The sequence below is a fragment of the Brassica napus genome, chromosome C7 (genome assembly GCF_020379485.1).
Source record: "Brassica napus cultivar Da-Ae chromosome C7, Da-Ae, whole genome shotgun sequence".
Lineage (NCBI taxonomy): Eukaryota > Viridiplantae > Streptophyta > Magnoliopsida > Brassicales > Brassicaceae > Brassica > Brassica napus.
The window spans coordinates 32,548,801-32,568,216 of NC_063450.1; positions in this window are offsets into that span (position 1 = coordinate 32,548,801).

Below are 19,416 nucleotides of genomic sequence, written 5' to 3' on the forward strand. Positions count from 1 at the left end.
TTTCCATAATTCTAGGATATGGCATTAGTTTAATTAATATTATTATTTAAATTTTTATTTTGATATCTATATATTTATCATGATATTTGATATAATTAATAAACATTAAACTATTCAAACGATATATATACAATTATTTTTTTAAAATGTATATTTAATATATAATTATTATGATATTTAAAACATTTAATTAATAAATAGATATTAACAATATCTAACGATAATATCATCATTACTTTTATCTTATATTAATTTTATAATTTTAATGACTAATATTATAACTAGTTTCTCTAATTTTTATTCGAATTATTGATCAAATACATATTATTAAAAAATTTATATATAAGTAATACTAATATATCTGAATTAATCGGTTTCATTGAGTTTATTCGGTTTGATTGCTTAATATATTGAACCATATTCATATACTGCACTTTCTTAAAATATTATCCATTTGGTTTATTCAGTTGTACCAAATCAAAACTATTTTCTCTATTTCGGTTTTGTTTAGTTTTAAATAGTTTGGTTTTACCAGATTGAACACTTCTAAAATATCTTTATTTTGTTAATGTTTTATATTTATGATTTTTATTATCCTTTCAGTACCACATGATTTCTTTTCAGTCAAAATACAGTATATGTTAATTTCATTACAAATTTCGTAATTTAATTATTACTTTAGAAAACATTTTGATCTAAAATCTACATCTTATAAATTAAAATATGACACAAAAGAGCATAATTTAATACATTGATTACCAATATGAATATTAAAATTTAATATTTTATAATAATTTAAATTTTTTTATCGAATTGAATTATTATTATTTTATAAAAATAAAAGTTAAAATTAAAAATTGTTGAATATATTAATCCGCACAAGGTGCGGGACATCAACTAGTAAGAATGTATTTTCGTATTGTATACTTTAATTTAAACTATGTGAAATATATATATATATATATATACACATATTAACATAAACACCTATTAAAATAAAATTATTTATTGATATGATTTTATAATCATTGTATCTTATTATAGAAAAAAATTAAACTTTGATCAAAAAAGTTTATGTGAGACTTTTAACAGTTTTAGTAATTTATATTCGTTTTGACAAATTCAAAATACAGCATATACAAAAAAATTAAAATTTTTATTATATGATTAATGTAACTGTGTAATTTATTTTAATAATAAGTAATTAAACAAAAATGATAGAAAGTATACAGATTGTTGGCAAATCTTTATTATTTTAAATCATTAGTTTTCATATATATCTTAATCACATTAGATAATTCCGTAGATTTTATTTAAGAAAAAAATATATAATAATTTCAATTTGATAAATGAATGGTCGATAATGGATATACTATATAATATAACATTCCTTAGCCAAAAAATATGGATAAATAGGCTGCTTGGAAATAAGCTCACTACGTCTTGGGATCATCTTATCCAACTCATTCACCACTGGACTTCTGATCGACTCACAAAATTCATAATTAAGTTATGTAATCCAGTTCACTTTGTATCAAATCTGGAGTGGGTGAACGTAATGGTAGAACATAAGAGAAAATCCCATGACAACCATGCATCTCACCAACATATACATCGACAACAATGTTTGTAATCGCCTCCTCGCAATTAAATCCATAGGAGATCAAGCATATGAGCTATGTCTGTGGTGCGGTCATGGTTCCACACTTCCACCTACAAACCATGTAAAAGCCATGACACACCATAATAAATTTCCCTTCAAACAGTCTTTTATTTGAATATACTTTTACACATTTTTTTAAACAAAAATGATCAGCACCATATGAAATGGATATAGAATGAATACATATTTAATTGATTGATGGAGTTTTTCATCTCTTTTTGTTGTCCTTGCCCAGCAAAAATACTGAACAAGCACAAATGGAGACCACAAGACAAATAAGCCGTATAGGTTTCTCCATCCGCTCACATAAGTTGTTTGCTCCATTAAGTGTGTTATGTTCATTACCAGATTTCTCTGTATCTTTCGGAGATTCACAAGACCCTGTTTCAACTCCTTGATTGGTCTCATCAATCTTTGGAGATTCCTCATCAATAACTTCCCCTTCTCCTGAGCTCATCGGTGACATGGATCCACCCTTCTTATTCTTTGTAGTAGTATCAAAGCTGATCTCCAAAGGAATTCCACTGCCACCTTTCGACGAAGCTGCAACAGTTTTAGCTCCAGGCTTGATGTCTGTTACGTTTCTTGTAGCTTTGAAAGATTGTACCTTCTCTGTGATCTCGCTGCCAATCTTTAGAGCCACCGAGGAGGAAGAGGTTTCTCGGCCACTTAGGATCTTGAAAGGACTTTCTTCATTGTTGATGTTGCCTCGACTCTCGGTCGTCGGACCACAGATCGTCCCACCATGGTCAGGATGAACAGGTTTATTGGGTGCATAAATAAGAGTAAAGCCACACTTGACCACTTCACAGTTTGTGATCTGGTTTGTCCCGTCAGTCACTTCGAATTCAAAAGAAGCCTCCGTAGCAGCAAATAGTTCTTCTATGTCCCATTTTTTTATGTGCAACAAACTGGTGTATCCGATAAAGACATGACCGGAAGATTTAATGATGTCTCGAGGTCTATCGCTGCCATGTCCAGTCCACCCACCAAGAATGCAACTAAACTGAATGACAGGCTCGTCTTTTTCTTTGAACTCGGCCGTGCATCTAACTAAGAGGCGGTTGTTCTTAGCTTGGTAGTCTCTAAAAGAGACAACGGCACAAAGAGCTATACCGGTAAGACCATCTTCATTCCAATGCCTAGGCAGATTTTGCTTCAACTCTGACCCAACCGTTCGGTGATTGAACCATACAGGTAATTGCCAACTAGGATAGCAGACTCCAATCAACACATCAAGTTTCGAACCCTGCCAATTTGATACCATAAGAGAATCAAAAGGGTGCTAGAAATAAATTTACTCTACATATGATTACTAGGCCTAGGCATTCGGGTACACATTGTACCAGTTTGGATTGAGTTTTTTGGTAGCGATAAACGGATCTGTCGTGTTGACAAGGTCTTATTGACAGACGAGGGTATGGCAATTTCCAAGTATTGGGAGCAATCGGGGCACTACTCTAGCCGGGCTCAGCCACCGTTAGGAAATCGCATCTCCACGAAAAGTCGTGTTGACAAAGTCTTATTGACAGAAACGCTCACGCTTAATTAATGCAACAGACAGAATCAGGACTTGCGATCGAAGATAGAAAACAAAGCTTATCAAAGATGAGATAAGATCTGAAAAACTTGAGAGCTTAGAAGAACATTGGAGAGAGAAACTTTAGAGAGAGGTTTTTTATGAAATTATTTTATGATCATTTTTTACAATGGGGGTACACACATATTTATAGTGCAAGATACGACACTGACATAAGCGCTTACCTCAGCGATTACATCATTGCTTACATCATGCTTACATCATGCTTACAGCGATTACATCATCGCTTGCATCATTATTGATCACACTTATTTTACATAATTAAACACACTTATCTTACATAATTATATATTGCAGACGACTTGCTTAGTGGTCCATCTCGAACTCGATGATGTGTTTCTCACAACATCCGTAGTGATCGTCTGGACATTCGTACACATATCCTGGATATTCGTACACATTTTATGGCTCTTCTTCCTGAGGCTGTTGTGAGTCGTCGTTGATTTCAATATTAAATATTCTTCCGACTTCATCAATGTTCATTGAGTCGTCGGGGAGCTGGGCGTCTTGAAAATACTCTGGCGGGCATTCTTGGGATTCAAATTTACGTTTTTCTTTCTTTGGGATATCTTGAACAATCGGCGAATTTGCACGCTTATCTAAATAGAACTGAAGATCTTCGTCGAGACTCATTTGGTAGTCTATCGGGTAATAGAACCAATTCGGGATGAAAGGAATGGGAAATTTCTGTGTGGCACTGTTGAGACGGAACACATGTGTTTGAAAGTCATCATACGCCTTGCTGTCATTGAGGTTGAAATCTGGTCTGACCCCTCGTTGGTAGTCGTTGTGGTGAATAAGAGTAGGTAACGCGTGAATTTTGCATGTTTTCTTGTTGACTTGTACTGGGCGGTGGAAGAAGTATATTGTGTGAGGGTTGAAGAAGGGGTTGAGACCTCCTTAACCTTTTAGCTTCTTGAATGATAAGCCTGTTGCTTTTGCTGATTTCCTTAACTTACCATTCCAGACAGATAATGGTGCAAACCTTTTTAGAAATGTCGAGAGACATTCCTTGTGTCCTCGTTGAGGGTCAGTGAATTGTGTGCTGATGTAGTGGTATAACCATTGAATATCAAAGGTCAAACCGATAGTGTAGATAGAGCAGAGGTACCAGGAAAACAGAGAACTTCTTCTGGCATGAACGCGTTTGCGATCCTGTAGAGATGAGCGAAGGGGTAGTCTGGGTGTATTCCCATTGGTGAAATAAGACGATTATGGGTTCCGTATCTTGACAGAATGATGGATTGATAGAAGAAAATCTTGTCGCGGAGGTGTTCGTGTAGGGCTTCTCTGTTGATGAGCGAGTGAGCGTCGTCGGGCATGTTTGAAGCAAAGTCATAGTAGCTTTTTGCTGAGGAGCTCTCCATTATTTGCATTTCTTTTACTGGATTTATACTGAGCATGTCTGCGAGAGTGTTCCTCGAGCCTTTTAAATAGACGGACTCGAAATCGTACTTTGAGAACCATTCGCTCCATCGTAATAATTGCTGATGTGGGACCATCTTTTGTTTGAATTGTAACATCTTTGGGAAATTAAGATGACATGTCCATTTCGATGCGAAATCGATGTTCTATCAGATGGAACTGGAACTTCTCGATAGCCTTCTTGACGGTCAGTATTTCTTTGAACGTGGAGTGATAATGCATTTCGGAATCTTTAAAGCGTCCGCTTTTATATCCACAGATTTGACGTTTCCCATTTATTTCTTCAAAAAAAAATGGCTCCCCAATATTTGTCACTTGCGCCAGTCTGTAAAATGTGTGTCCCAGTGGAGGGAATCTTTAAAGGTGGTAGCTTCTGCACCTCTATTTTTAGGCTCCTGACAGCTTCGGTATGTCGGTTTGTCCATTGTGGTGGATTCTTCGTCAGCATCTTCTGTAGCGGTCTTGTCAGTTGTGAAAGTTGCAGGATAAAGTCGCTAACATAATTGATTACACCGAGGAATTGTTGGACTTGTCGTTTTGTGAGATTTTCGTTGGGAAAAGCTAAGAGTGTTGTAGCAAGATGGGCCTGTGGTGTAAAATTGCCATATGTGATTTGCATTCCAAGGAAGTCGATGTTGGGCTGGGCTATGACCATTTTTTGGGCCGAAAGCATGATTCTATATTGTATAACGATGCTTTGAAATTGTTGAAGAAGTTGAACATGTTCTCTTTCGGTAGACGAGAACAGTAGTATGTCATCGATATAAATCAAGGCTGTGTGGAGCAGAGGCTTGAATATACGAAGCATCACTTGCTGGAATAATGATGGTGCGGTTTTGAGGCCGAAAGGCAAGACGTTCCACTGAAGATGTCGATTGGGAAGGCAGAATGCAGTTTTGTATCTTTCTTCAGGATGAACACCAAGTTGCCAGAATCCTGACTTAAGATCAAATTTGGAGAATATAGTCGCCCCTTGAAGATGTTGAAGAAGCGCTCTTTTGTTTGGTAGCGGAAATTTGATGTCCTGTAGAAACTGATTCAGTGGCTTATAGTCGATGACTAGTCTGAGCTTCCCTCTTGCTTGTTCCGCACGATTATTAACGTAGAAAGCTGTGCATGCCCAGGGAGAGTTGGTTGCAGAGACTACTCCTTGTTTTACTAGCTGGTCGCATTCTTCATTTGCTTGTTGCAGTAGGGTTGGCGGCATTCCTGCATGACTTGCTTTTGTCGGGGTGGTTTGTATATTTTCCTTGAAAGGCAAGGAAACAAAGAACTCCGAGTTTAACCATAGTAGGTTGTTGCATTTTTTGAGGAATTCTGTATGAGAGTCTGCACATGATGTTTCCGTCAATTCTTCTTTGATCTTTGTAAACTCTTGAGAGACAAATCCTTCAATTGCGAAAAGTCGTGGAATTGTCGTGAAGGCTTTGAAGATATTTTTCCATCTTAATCCGCGTGGTTCGATCGAGATATCGAATGTTTTCTTGAAGGCATAGTAAGAATCCCATCCTAGTATTAGATCCTTTCCAGGTGCAGCAGAGCCAAGTACTTCTGTAATGATGTGACACCCAGGGAATAGTTCGATTTTGATTGGTTTTGATTTGAGCTTTATTTTCAGCGAACCCGAGTTTGCGACACGAAATTCTTGCTGATGAGGTAGCCACATTGACGGAGAAAGAATCTTGGGATTTATAATTGTTGTATGGGCTCCAGTATCTATGAATGCAATGGCGTGAACTGGGTCTTCTTGACAAGATGGGTCGAAGATCGTCACTGGTAAATGCGGAGTCTGTATTTCGTCATGACGTGGCAATTTTGTGATTTTGAAGCAACAATCATCATCTTCGTCGGGAGAGGACTCAGAAGAGTTTTCGTAATCTGAGTAACCACAAATAGCGTCGTTGTCGTCACTGTCATAAGATAGAACCAATTCTAAATCGTGGCCTTCGAGATCAATATCTGGTGCGATTTCAGATATTGAGTTGATCAAGTATTGCTTCTTCTTGGCTGATTTGTTTGGATAGTTTTTTTTTGCGAAGTGTCCCTCTTTTCGGCATAGAAAGCATTTCGTTGATTTCTTGGAGCTCTGTTTCTCTCGAAAGAATCTCTTGCGTCTGAATCTGTCGGGGCGCTTAGAGAATCGTTTTTTGAATTTTTGACGTCTCTCTCGTGTGCCACACGAACAAGATTTCTTGGACTTTGAACACTTGATTGATAGATCCGGTCTGGAACATATCTTTGATAGCTGCTTCGATCTATCCATGAACTCCGTCCAGAATTCTTTCTGTTTGCAGAGTTTGTCTAGTGTTCTGAAAACATATTGCTGAATTTGTCCAATAGAAATTTCTTCGATTGTTTGTCCTTGATCTCTGATGTATAGCTTAGTCTGCTGACTAAGATAGTGATCGATGGAGGAGAGCTATACAGGCTTCAGGCTTGGATTGTTAAGGCCATTCAGTGCGTAGTATCTCCGTGTTTGTCTCTCAAAGTGTTTTGCAAGATCTTTCTTTCTCAACGAACAACACTTTGCTGAAAAGAATTCCTCTTGTAGCTGTTCCTTTTGGTGTGTGAGCGTACCGATGAGTTCTCTATGAATTTCTCCAAGGAGCAATGGTATTGTTGTTTGATATACTTGCTGCTGTCTATACTCGCCGAGTGAATGTCACCATTCTTTAAGTGCTCCGGATAGTCTCGCAGTGAATTGCTGGATCACCATTTGCAAAGGGGATGTGATAGCTTCAGAATTAATCCATGCATGAAATTCGTCAAGACGATCATTCCATTTTTCAAATGGGATATCATCGAATGTGAACACCATAATCTTTGAAGAAAATTGCTTAGTTGGAATCTCCTGTCTAGGAGGCACATAGTTCATTTCTTCATCATTGGAATAGACTTCATTAATATCTGGCTCCTTTTTGGAGTGCTTGATCCTTCTCCGATCGCGAATTGTCTTGGTAGGAATCCTTCGTTCGATTCGGTTTCGTGGTCACTGGAACTTGTATCTGAGTAGTGACTGATTTGTGCGATCTGTCGAAAAGATGAGGGTTGTTGAGAAAATAAGGGTTGTTGATCCTTTTGATCAGGTGACTCTGGAAGTTTTCTGAGGTTATCGAGTAGGCTGGCCATTGAAAATTCGATTATTCCAATGTCTTTCCTTTCCTTTTGTTGTCTTCAACTGACTCGTGACTAGAGGAAGATGTAAGAGTCGGTTCAGCCTCCTAGGCTCTGTTTGGGTTTTATATATTTTTGGTACAGTTTGGTTAATAATATTTTGGGTTTGTTGTATGGAACATAACACCTTTTCTTGGTGGGCTATTGCTGTTTTTGGTACACTCCATCTGTTCTACAATATTCATAGTAACCATATAGAGTTTAAGAGTGAATGAAGTTATACCTTTTCTTGGTGGGCTAGTGCATCTGACATTGATTGAATCTTCCTCCGAACGTAAGATACAATACCATTCTTGGCAACTTGATCAAGTTTGGTACAATTAGTGAAAGTAAATGTGGAGTGTGGATGCTCTGTTTCTGCTAAGATAAGAGCTAACGGGCTCCCAATATTTTCAAGTGAAATGCAGCCATGTGCGTCTAGCCAGTGAAGATTCGGTGGAATCACTGGAAGAGATACGAGCTGCTCGCAATACTTGATGTCAAGCCATTTGAGATTGTGGAGATATCTTATGTTGTCTGGCAAGCTTCTGAAATTGTTTCTGCTCAAACATAAACGTTGAACTGATGATAATGTGTAGAATTCATGCGGCCATTCACGCAAATTGCAGTGTGAACAAGTAGAAGGGTCGCCTTGATTAACATCGAAGCGCTTCAGGAGATGAGGCACCTCCTTTATGTCCGTCCCATCGACTAGCAAAGTCTTTAAATGCTTCATGTTCTTTTTTATTTTTGGAAAGGTCGCCAAGCTTTTACAACCTGAGAGTACTAGCTTTTGAAGGGCTTTTAGATTCTCGATAGAATCTGGAAGACACGTCAATCTTTTGCAGTCTTTCAATATCAACAAGATTAGTTTCTGGAGATTCCCAATTGTTGAGGGAAGAGCCTTTATCGCGGTGCCATCTAAGTACAACTGTTCCAGATTTTCTGGAACTAGATTGAACTCCTCAAGACTTGAACAGCTACTGAGGATGAGTGTTTTCAGAGAGATCAACTTCATTTGTGGAAGAGACTTGAGGCTCGTGCATCCTCTGAGGTTCAAGAATATGAGACTTTTCATGTTTTGTAGCTCTTCATGAATTGTCTTCAGTTCAGGGCAACCTTCAAGGTTTATACTTTGAAGCTTTCGAGCCTGTGATAAACCCGACAACGTACGCAGCTTACTTGAGTTATTCAGATCGAGCCATTGTAATTTTGATGCGGTCTGTGGCCGATATTAAGACCAGAAAAAAAAAACACTTGTTAATGCAACATCAAAATGTTATATACACAATATGAACTCTATAAACAAATAAATTAATTTATGTACTTGTATATTTAAAGATAATTTACTGTTTTTAATCGCATACTAGATTTTGGTGAAAACTTTATATAATCACATTTTTTCTTTATTTAAAATAGACAAGGGCATAAAATCTGCAACCCGAAGTTCGAACCAAACACAAACCAAAATATCCGATCCGTATCCAATCCGAAATATAAGAAATACCAGAATAGGTATTGTATAGATGTACAAAAAGTATCTGAATCCAAAGTGTTATTATGCAAACCTAAAAGGGTAACCCGCACTTTCAAAGCACAATATAATTTACCGTTCATAATGTTTTGGTGAAAACTTTTTGCATTATTCTATATAAATAAGTTTTTATTTCTTATGTTTTATTTTTAAATTTTTTGGATTTAACTTCGGATATATCCGAACCGAACTAGTATAACCCGAATCCGAACAATAGATGGTTACTTTATAGGTTTTAGGATGTGATACAAATTAGAACCAAAACCGATGTGTTATGTCTGAACCCGATCGTACTTACAAATCTATCAAAAGTGAGATCTAGGATGTGATATAATTTAAAACCAAAATCCAAAAACCCAACCCGTATTCCAACGGGTACCTGAGTGTCTAAACCTAATTTAAAATGTGTTTTATGTTTTGTTCAAATAGTTTAATATTTGATAAATATTTTACATGTTTGTTGGAATAACCCGTAAAACTATACTCATAAAAATATCAATAATAACATGTTCCATCGTATCCATAATATATATAAAATCAGTATTAATAGTTAGCTACTAATAATATTTAATGATATGATAGACATGTTATTAGTGATATTTTTATGAGTAAAGTTTTACGGGTATTCGAACAAGCATGTAAAATATTTATCAAATATTAAACTATTTGAACAAAACATAAAACACACTTTAAATTAGGTTTGAGCGTTTAGATACCAGTTGGGATACGGATTGAGTATTTTGACTCTATCTAATTTTAATACCCTATCTATATGAATTATATTATTATGTATTGGATGAGGGTTTTGAATAATTTGTTTCTTGTATTTGGATTAAAGTGTAGTTGTATATATATGAATTAGTAGGTATATATAGTTCCTTTTAAATTAATAAATAAAAATAATTGATTATTTAATTAAATTTAGTGTAAAATAAATTGAATTTATTATTTAAAAAGTAGATTAATTATTTAGTTCTTTAATTTTAGGATAGGGTATATATTTATTAATAATTAAGTTAGGTATAAGTAAAATAATAGGATAGCTAGTTAAATATAATGATTCAACCCAGATTAGTTGCAAGTAGATAAAAAATGTTTTTGTTCTAATAGTATCGATAATATACTGAACTAATTAATTAAAAATTTAGGTGTTTTAAGTTTTGTTTTGCAAGACTTAGTGTTTTTATAATGAGGCAAACACATAAGTATATGTTACTCATGTAATAATCTGAATATTTAGTGTTTGACACACTAATATGATATATCGATGTTAAACATCGATCTTATAATAAATTGACATTGACTTATGCTTCAAAATGTTTATTGTAGATTTATATAAGATATATAGACTAACATTAACTATTTCTAATTTATTAAAAGGTAAAATATTTTAAGATACTTTATAGTTTGATATGGATACTTTAATATATCGTGTTTCTATTGGGACTGTTTCTATTTATATTAATTGTTAAAAATAATTTCCATATAATATATTTGGATATGATCAGAATAGCATAGACAACCGACAAATCAATAGTAAAATTAAGAGCTAGTTCAAATATAAAAGTAGATCTCGATCCGCGCAACCGCGCGAGTTTTTTTTTCATTTATTTTTATATAAATATTTTGTTTTCAATTCTAAATTGGTATATATTATAATATATATGTGTCTATCAATATTTAAAACATAATAAGTTTACTGTATATTTTTTTCATTGAATAGATTGTTTCAAACTTTCAAATGTATTGTATCTTCTTCTATATATATATTTTCGGATTATTATTTCATTATTTAAATCGTAACTATATATATAAAGATTAGTAAAATATTCTTTTATTGTCATATTCAAAGATATTGTAACATTTCACAAATTTATAAAGTTTTTACAAAATTAAACTTTTCGCTTCATAGATTTATATTGTCAAGTAAATAATTAGATATTTAGTTTTTGTTTAATTTTTAAAATAAAATATATAGTTTAAAATTTGTTTTCATTGGTTTAAGGTAGTAAAGATTAATCATTGTTAGATAATATGATTTTTGTTATTTTAAAAAAAATATTTATAATTTTAAAAGTTAACATCGACAAATATTTAAATATTTAGCATATAGAGGTATAGTATTACAACATTAAATTATATCTATTTAATTTATACTATCTATAAATCCAATGGATCATCTATTGTTTAAATCCAATTATTGATAGTCCAATAAAAATTTCTGGTAGACCCAAAATTTAAATGATAAGATTAGATATTAAATGTAACATGATTTTATAGGAATATGTCTATTTTTAAAAAAAATCACACATGAATCAAAGTTGTGACTTCTATTTTAATATGTAAGATTTTGTTGTTGTAGATTTGCAAACCAGAAACGTAATTCTGTTGTTTTTTTGAAAATTTTCTTTTACTTATTAAGTTAATATATGTTAATCAAAAATATACACATTTGTAATGCATAAAAATGAAAGTGAAACTTTATTTAACGTGATGATATTAATCATCATTTTTTTACAGAAAACTAACTTTACTGCTTGAAAAAAAAACTTGTTAATTTTCAAAAAAAAAAAAAAATTTGCTGCTCTAGACGGTGTGTATGAACTTTTGTGGGTTATGGTGAAACTCAAAACAAACTTGATGTTTAGAAGCTTATGTAGTTTATGGTGAATACTACATCACCTGCCATGGTTATTACGATTATGTATGTATATTAAAAGCTTTATATAACTAAAGTTAATGCATGAGAGTTGTGAAGGTATCTGGTACACGAACTGAAATTGTATATGGTTCGAATACGTTTGATACGCTTTATATACTAAAGGTAAGACATGAGCATAAAGGAATGTGGTACACGAATTAAAACTGTATATGGTTTTGGAATTTAATGCTATACATAAATGGTTCGAATACGTTTGATACATTTGAGAATATTACCTTATTTAGTTTGTATGTTCTTTTTTTGGAAAGAGCTAATGGCATAGCTGTAAATATTTGCAAAATCCAATGAGTCTTCAAACAAAGATATTGTGTTTTAATAGTATATATACATAAATGGTTCGAATACGTTTGATACATTTCATAATATTACCTTATTTAGTTTGTATTTTTTTTTTGGGAAGAGATAATGGCATAGCTGTAAATATTTGCAAAATCCAAGGAGTCTTCAAACAAAGATATTGTGTTTTAATAGTATAGATACATAAATGGTTCGAATATGTTTGATACATTTCAGAATATTACCTTATTTAGTTTGTATTTTTTTTGGGGAAGAACTAATGGCATAGCTGTAAATATTTGCAAAACCCAAGGAGTCTTCAATTTTTTTTTTTATGTTTTAATAGTATAGATTTTTAAATATTTGTATTAAAATATAGATATATATATATATTAATAATATTAAAATTCACTAAATTTTAAATTTTGGTTCCTGTCTCCTTTGTTATATTATTTTGTTTTTAGTGTATTAGATATATGTACTGTATTATGAGTTTTTGATGTAATTCGACAAAAATAGCAAAAATATTTTAAAATAACAAAAATAAGAGATGAACTTTATTTTGAAGAAAATAAATAATATTTTATTTTATTTATGTTTATATGAACTTATATAGTCTTTATACACAACTTTTTCTTAGTCAACTATAAACTATATATAGTCATTATTAATTATGATATTAATAGAACCATATATTTTGATCTATCCCTACTAAGAAGTAAAAATATATTTATCGTGTTTTGTAATTTATTTATTACTAATTTATATATATAATACCTTCTCTCCATCCCAAACTTGCTCAATACGACTGTAAGGTAGGTTGAGGTCTATAAGATTCTTCGGGTTAAAATCTTCTGGTAACTTCTTCAGTGGAAATTTCAGCCAGTGAAGATACCGAATCTCCTCCAACTGGAACTGGAGTCCGTCGCGGAAGTACAAGTTGCATGTAGCTTCGCCGTCTTTAGGAAAACTTGAGTTGTAAATTTTCAAATATCTGAGATCTCCCATATATTTGAATGTGTCACTACCTAGACTCATTTTCCCTACGTCAGACATATCAAGAAAAATTCCTCGGACCTTAGTTGCTTTCTGCAAAGTCACATAACAAGTTAAAATGTAAGCTTAATTCAGAAAATAACTTCAAATGTGTAACAAAAGTTAAAATCACCCACTGCTTTGTTTAGGAGAATAGCAATGATCTCGCCATGGTTAAACAACCTACGCCCACTAGCTGAATTTTCAGAGGATGATTGTGACTCTAGTCCCATTGCGAATGTGTACATCAGATCATTCAACTCTAGTCGACCGCCACAAATGGTTATCAAGAACTTGTCCGCAAGATGTCTTATTTCACTCACATTCCCTTGCACCGAAGAATCCAGCAAACAGCTCACATGATACTCATCTTCAGACCTGAAGAAACATGCCACATCAAGGAACAAATCCTTATGGTGTTTGCTAAGATCATCATAAGAACTTCTCAACACATTATGAATTGTCTTGCTAATCGGGCTTTTTGCAAGCTCTCCAAGCTTTGATACCCAATACGCCTCGTCCTTTGTAAGAAGCTCACCACCAAGTACTTTAAGAGCTAATGGATGTCCCCTAGAGTAATCCACAAACTCTCTTGCAAGCCTCATGAACCTTGGCTCGCAAGAACCCGTCGTGAATGCGTGTTTTTCAAAGTATTTAAACCCATCCTCGTCGCTCAGGCCCGGCACTAGATAAGTTTCATCCACCATTCCCGTGATTGCGAACTTGCTGCTCGTTGTGATGACAACTCTGCTTCCTTCTCTTAACCATTTTCGTCCACCAAGAATCATATCTATCTGACTCTTTTCACTCACATCGTCAAGAACAATTAATACTTTGCTTTCGCTTAGCTCATCTTTTAAAGATTCTAGTGTAAACTCATCATATCTTATTTCCTTTCCATCATGTTTGCTCCTCATTAAACCATATAGGAGGTCCTCCTCCAACCTGTGGATTCCAAGAGATCTTGCCTTCGCGCGGATATCATCTAGAAACATCGTATGCAAGAACATGTATCCCCAATCTTCCATCAATTTCTTGGCAAGAGTGGTTTTACCTATTCCAGGCATCCCAACAACCCCAATAACTCGAGTGACCTCATCTGATTCAAAATCCAACTTCTCTTCCAACTGCTGTAGGCGTTTTTTGATCCCGAATAAGGGAGACACGTTTGAAGAAGAAGAACCAATAGGGGCATCTCCTACTAAGTTTCCTTTGGACAATCCAGTAAATTTTTCTATTTGATTCTTAGTTCCTTGATCGGTTGAGATTTCTTCTAGCCTTTTCTTTACGTTACGCACAATTTCATTGATCACCTGGACCTCGTCGCTACAAAATAGGTGACAAAAACCAAAGTCAAGCCAATAATTCCATTAAATTTGCAGTAATGCAAATACAGGCTTCTTAGGTACTAGATTCATATTCCCAATTTCAAAGCACGAGATTATTTTTACTAGTTTTGGTTAAATGATTTTTAATTAATGTTTATATATGTAAATTAGTTTGGATTTTTGCTATAATCACATTTAGCTTCGTTTGAGTTAAAATTATTGGGTTTTTGAATTATAATAGGCTTATTTTGTTTACTTCTTACAAAGTAGTATAATACTTAGTTGTTAGAAGTTAACTAAATGATTGTTGGAGAAAATAAATTTTTGTTTAATGAAATTATTATTATTTCCCTTGACAGTTAAAACTTGTGTAGAAATACAATAGTTTGGAAATTTATTATTCGTTTACTGATACAATAAATAATATTAATTTTTATTATATCAATAGAAAATTCTAAAATATATATAATTTTTCATAAAATATTTTAAAATTATAATATTTGTATAATCAAAAACAAAATTATTCAAAAAATAAAAAATAAAATATTATATTTAAAATGGTTATAATTAGATTTGTCAATATTGTCCTCAATAAAATTCTAACCAATCAAAGATTTCCAAATGGCACATTTAGTAAATTCTAAGACGGACAAATATAATTTTTATATTGTGTCCATATTTTAATAAGATAGAAGTTTTCTTAGCTCAAAACACCAATAGTTTTATAAAGAAAGCTATTTTATATTTATTTAATAAAAATATTGAATTAGTTTAAATTTTACTTTTAACTTTTAACAAATATTTTAATTAATTATTTTTCTATTTTATTTTAAAAAAAATTGAAAAAACACCACAGATATTATATAAATATGGTAATCCTTTAAAAATTATTTTCAAAATTAATTTTAGCAACTTTGCTAAGTTTAATCACCACAATGATTTAAAATAGAAATGATATGATGGTTTCGTGAAAAATATTACACAACTTTTATTTTGTTACGACACATACAATTTCATTGATAAATTTTTTTTATTTTGACAAAACATGCTAAATTAGATTAATAACTAAATTTGGTTACATACCACAAATTACTTATATTCTCAGAGTTCTAAGAAATAATATAATTGTAAGTGTACAAATTTTCCAAATTAACTTAGAAAAGTCATTACTTTTTAAAAATAAAAATTTACAAACAGTTAAATTGCAAAGTTATAGTTAGATCTATTAATAATCATAAATAGATGATTAATCTAGTTTCTAAGTTATCGAATTTATTTGAATTCAAACACAATACAATATATTGGTTGTGTGATTGATGGTTAATTTATTGTGATAAATAATCCAAAAACTATCGATTTAGTATATTTTAACTAAAATAAACTAGACAAACTAAAATTACCAAAATATATATTTTTATTATTTAAAAATATATTGGAAGAAATATATTTATTAAATATCGATAAGATAAAAAAAATATTCTTTTAGCTTAATTTTATAGAAAATTAGTTAAAATAAAATTTACATAAAAACATTGTTAAGGTAAAAATAGCGTATGATTATTATTATTATTTTTTTTACTGTGAAGCAAAAATCTATAATATTAAAATGAATATCTTCATTTAAAAAATTCTTAGAAGATATAGTTTTGCATTTGGTGCGATAAACTTTCCAGTTAAACTTATAGATTTAACCAATGATGAAAGCAATAATTGTTATATGAGGAGCATGATAATTGATAAATTTGATGATCATTTATTTGTGATATGCCTTCTTGCATAGATGAGATTATATCTACATAGTTGTAGCTACTTGACCTAGTCAAAGTTTTCAGAGTAAATCATATCTGGAAAAGTGAGAAAAAAACAATTTCTTAACCTATATCACTTGATTCGTATCAAATTTCTGGATTTTAATCCTTGAAAGTGAGAGTAGCTAGGGCGTATATAAACTCAAAAACTGGAACTAAATCTATTTTGACTTAGCACCTGACTGGTGTAATTGTGGATGCGATTGCGGGCGTTTGCATATGCGGATGATTGCGGTTTTCAGTGTTATTAAAAAATTGTAAGATTGGTACAAAGGCTAAAAATTAGTGCATTTGCATGATATTTATGAATGGTTAACTACTGGTTAAATAATAAATTAAGAATAATTACATTTTATATAATTATAAAATATTAAAAATCATATTATTATTAAAAAATATATTTATACAATTATACTATTAAGTTTTTAAAAATTATAGAAAATACTTTTGTCTTAAATTTTTTTTATATAAATTAAAATATAGTATATATGTTTTAATATTACTAGTATTCCAATTAAAAATTTTAACTGGTTATTTTAATTTTTATATTTATGTAGTTTTTTTGAAAAGTAATGTTTGACCCTTTCGCAACCGTTTGTAAACGCAAACGCTAGTTGAAATTTGCTTTTGAATTTAGGCGGTGATTGGTTAACGCCGTAGAAGCTACACACAACATTATTATACCTAAAACACTAATTTGACAACATTCAAACTTTATTAACTTTTTTTGTTTCTACAACATTGCTTAAATTTACGGCTGTACAACAGCTCTATAGAGCAATATATCTACACCCTATTTTTATGGATATTCAAAGTATATTTACATTGGAAAAATTTCATGTTTACCACTTTCATGGTACCACTTTTCATCTTTACCACCACTAAAGAGATATTTTCAAAAACACATTCTTTATTAAGTGGCAAAAGACTCTTATACCATTGTTCTCTCAATATATATGATAAATCATTATTTAAATAAAAATAAATAACTAAAAAAAATATTAATTTTTTTTTATGTTTTCGAATTATACTTTTTCAAATTCGAACTTTTCTATAAATTATTTTTCCGAAATTTTATTTTTTATTTTTTTTCATTTTCATTTTGAAAATCGAAAATTATGTTGGAAACTATTTTTTAAAATTTTTAAATTTTTTTAAGTATTTATTTATATTTTTATTAGAATCTTAAATTTCATATTCCAAAAACCCTACTCTGCCACTCAACTCGAAATCGTAAGCCTAGATTAGTTAGAGCACCTCCAATAGGGGTGCCCATTGGAGTTCTAAACATTTATATGTGTATATGTATATATTATATAAGTGTATGTAAGTGTGAGACCATTTTTTTGGGAAGAACTTCATACAAAGGTTCTAAGATTTTTACCTTTGGAGGTGCTCTTAACACTAGGGGTATAAATATATTTTACCCTTTATTAGAGTGAGGGTAAAAATTATTAGTGTAGACATGAAAAGTGGTACTATGAATGTAGTATTTGTGGCAATTTCTTATTTACATTAGCTTTATTCCAGTATTAATTTGTAAACATTAATAAGTAATAACCTGTGTTTTGAAAACCGGATCGGACCGGCCGGTCGAACCGGTCGGACCGTGACTCAGTCTTCTAACCGTTTCCGAGTTGTACTAAAAACCGGATTTGAGTTAAACCGGCAAACCCGGTAAAAAACCGGCCAAACTCGGTAAAACCGGTGACCCGGTTCAATATTAAAATCTGGTTTTCTCAATTAAAATTAAAAAAAAATAAAAAAAAATTGCAAATTTATAAATATTTCATTTAAAATCATATTTTTAAAAGTATATTTCCAAATAAATTAGTTTTCATTATATTTTTATATATTTTTAAGTTTTTATTTATTTATGTATCAATTTTAGTTAGATTCTAGAAATGATATAAATATTTATAAAAATAATTGTATATATACATATATATTTAATTATTTAAATTTGATTATAATTTAAAACCCGGTTGAACCGGTTAGACCGGTCCGACCATTGGCCCAGTTATAATGCCGAATCAATGTCCGGTCCGGTTTTCAAAACATTGGTAATAACAATATAACTTAAAATCGTATCATTCATCTGTTTTTTTTTAATATGTCTAGCTGGAAAGGATAACATTGTCTGGCTGAAAATGGTCAAGTTCATTATATAAAATATATTTATAACCTCTAGCTGAAAACTGTCAAGTTCATTATATAAAAATATATTTATAACTTTTTTCAGTTACTATTAATTATTCAACAATAAAATCTATCTATATCAACATTTAAATAAATCTCGCCATATGATCTATATTTAATCAAATTATTTAAAATATTATTAAATTTGAAAAATATTTTGGTGTTAAGAGAAAAAATTACTCAAACATATTAACATATTAATGGCTGAATATTCGTCGAAGGTTTAGTATAGCGCAAAATTCAATATTTTTTTTAAGCATGTAAACTGTTTAATTATTGTGTTTATAAACATGTTAAAATAAGATAAATATTTACAATATTAACTAATAAACATTTAAATAATATTCATCTATATAAAAGCAAAAATAAGAACCCGCAAGGACGTGCGGGTGAAGCTCTAGTATTACTTAAAATCGTATCATTCATCTGTTTTTTTTTTGGTTTTAAGTTTGATTTGAGAATTAATATCTTATTGTTATTCTCCTGGTTATGTATTTATGTATTATGTCAAATTTATTTTTATTAATATTTCAAATTAGCCTATTTTATGGAAAATTTTAAAAATTAATATTGGAACATTATTAATTAATTAGAATTAGAAATTTTATAAATCTTATGATGTATTTATTAATAAAATTTTTATACATGTATATAATACAATCTACAGCTAAGT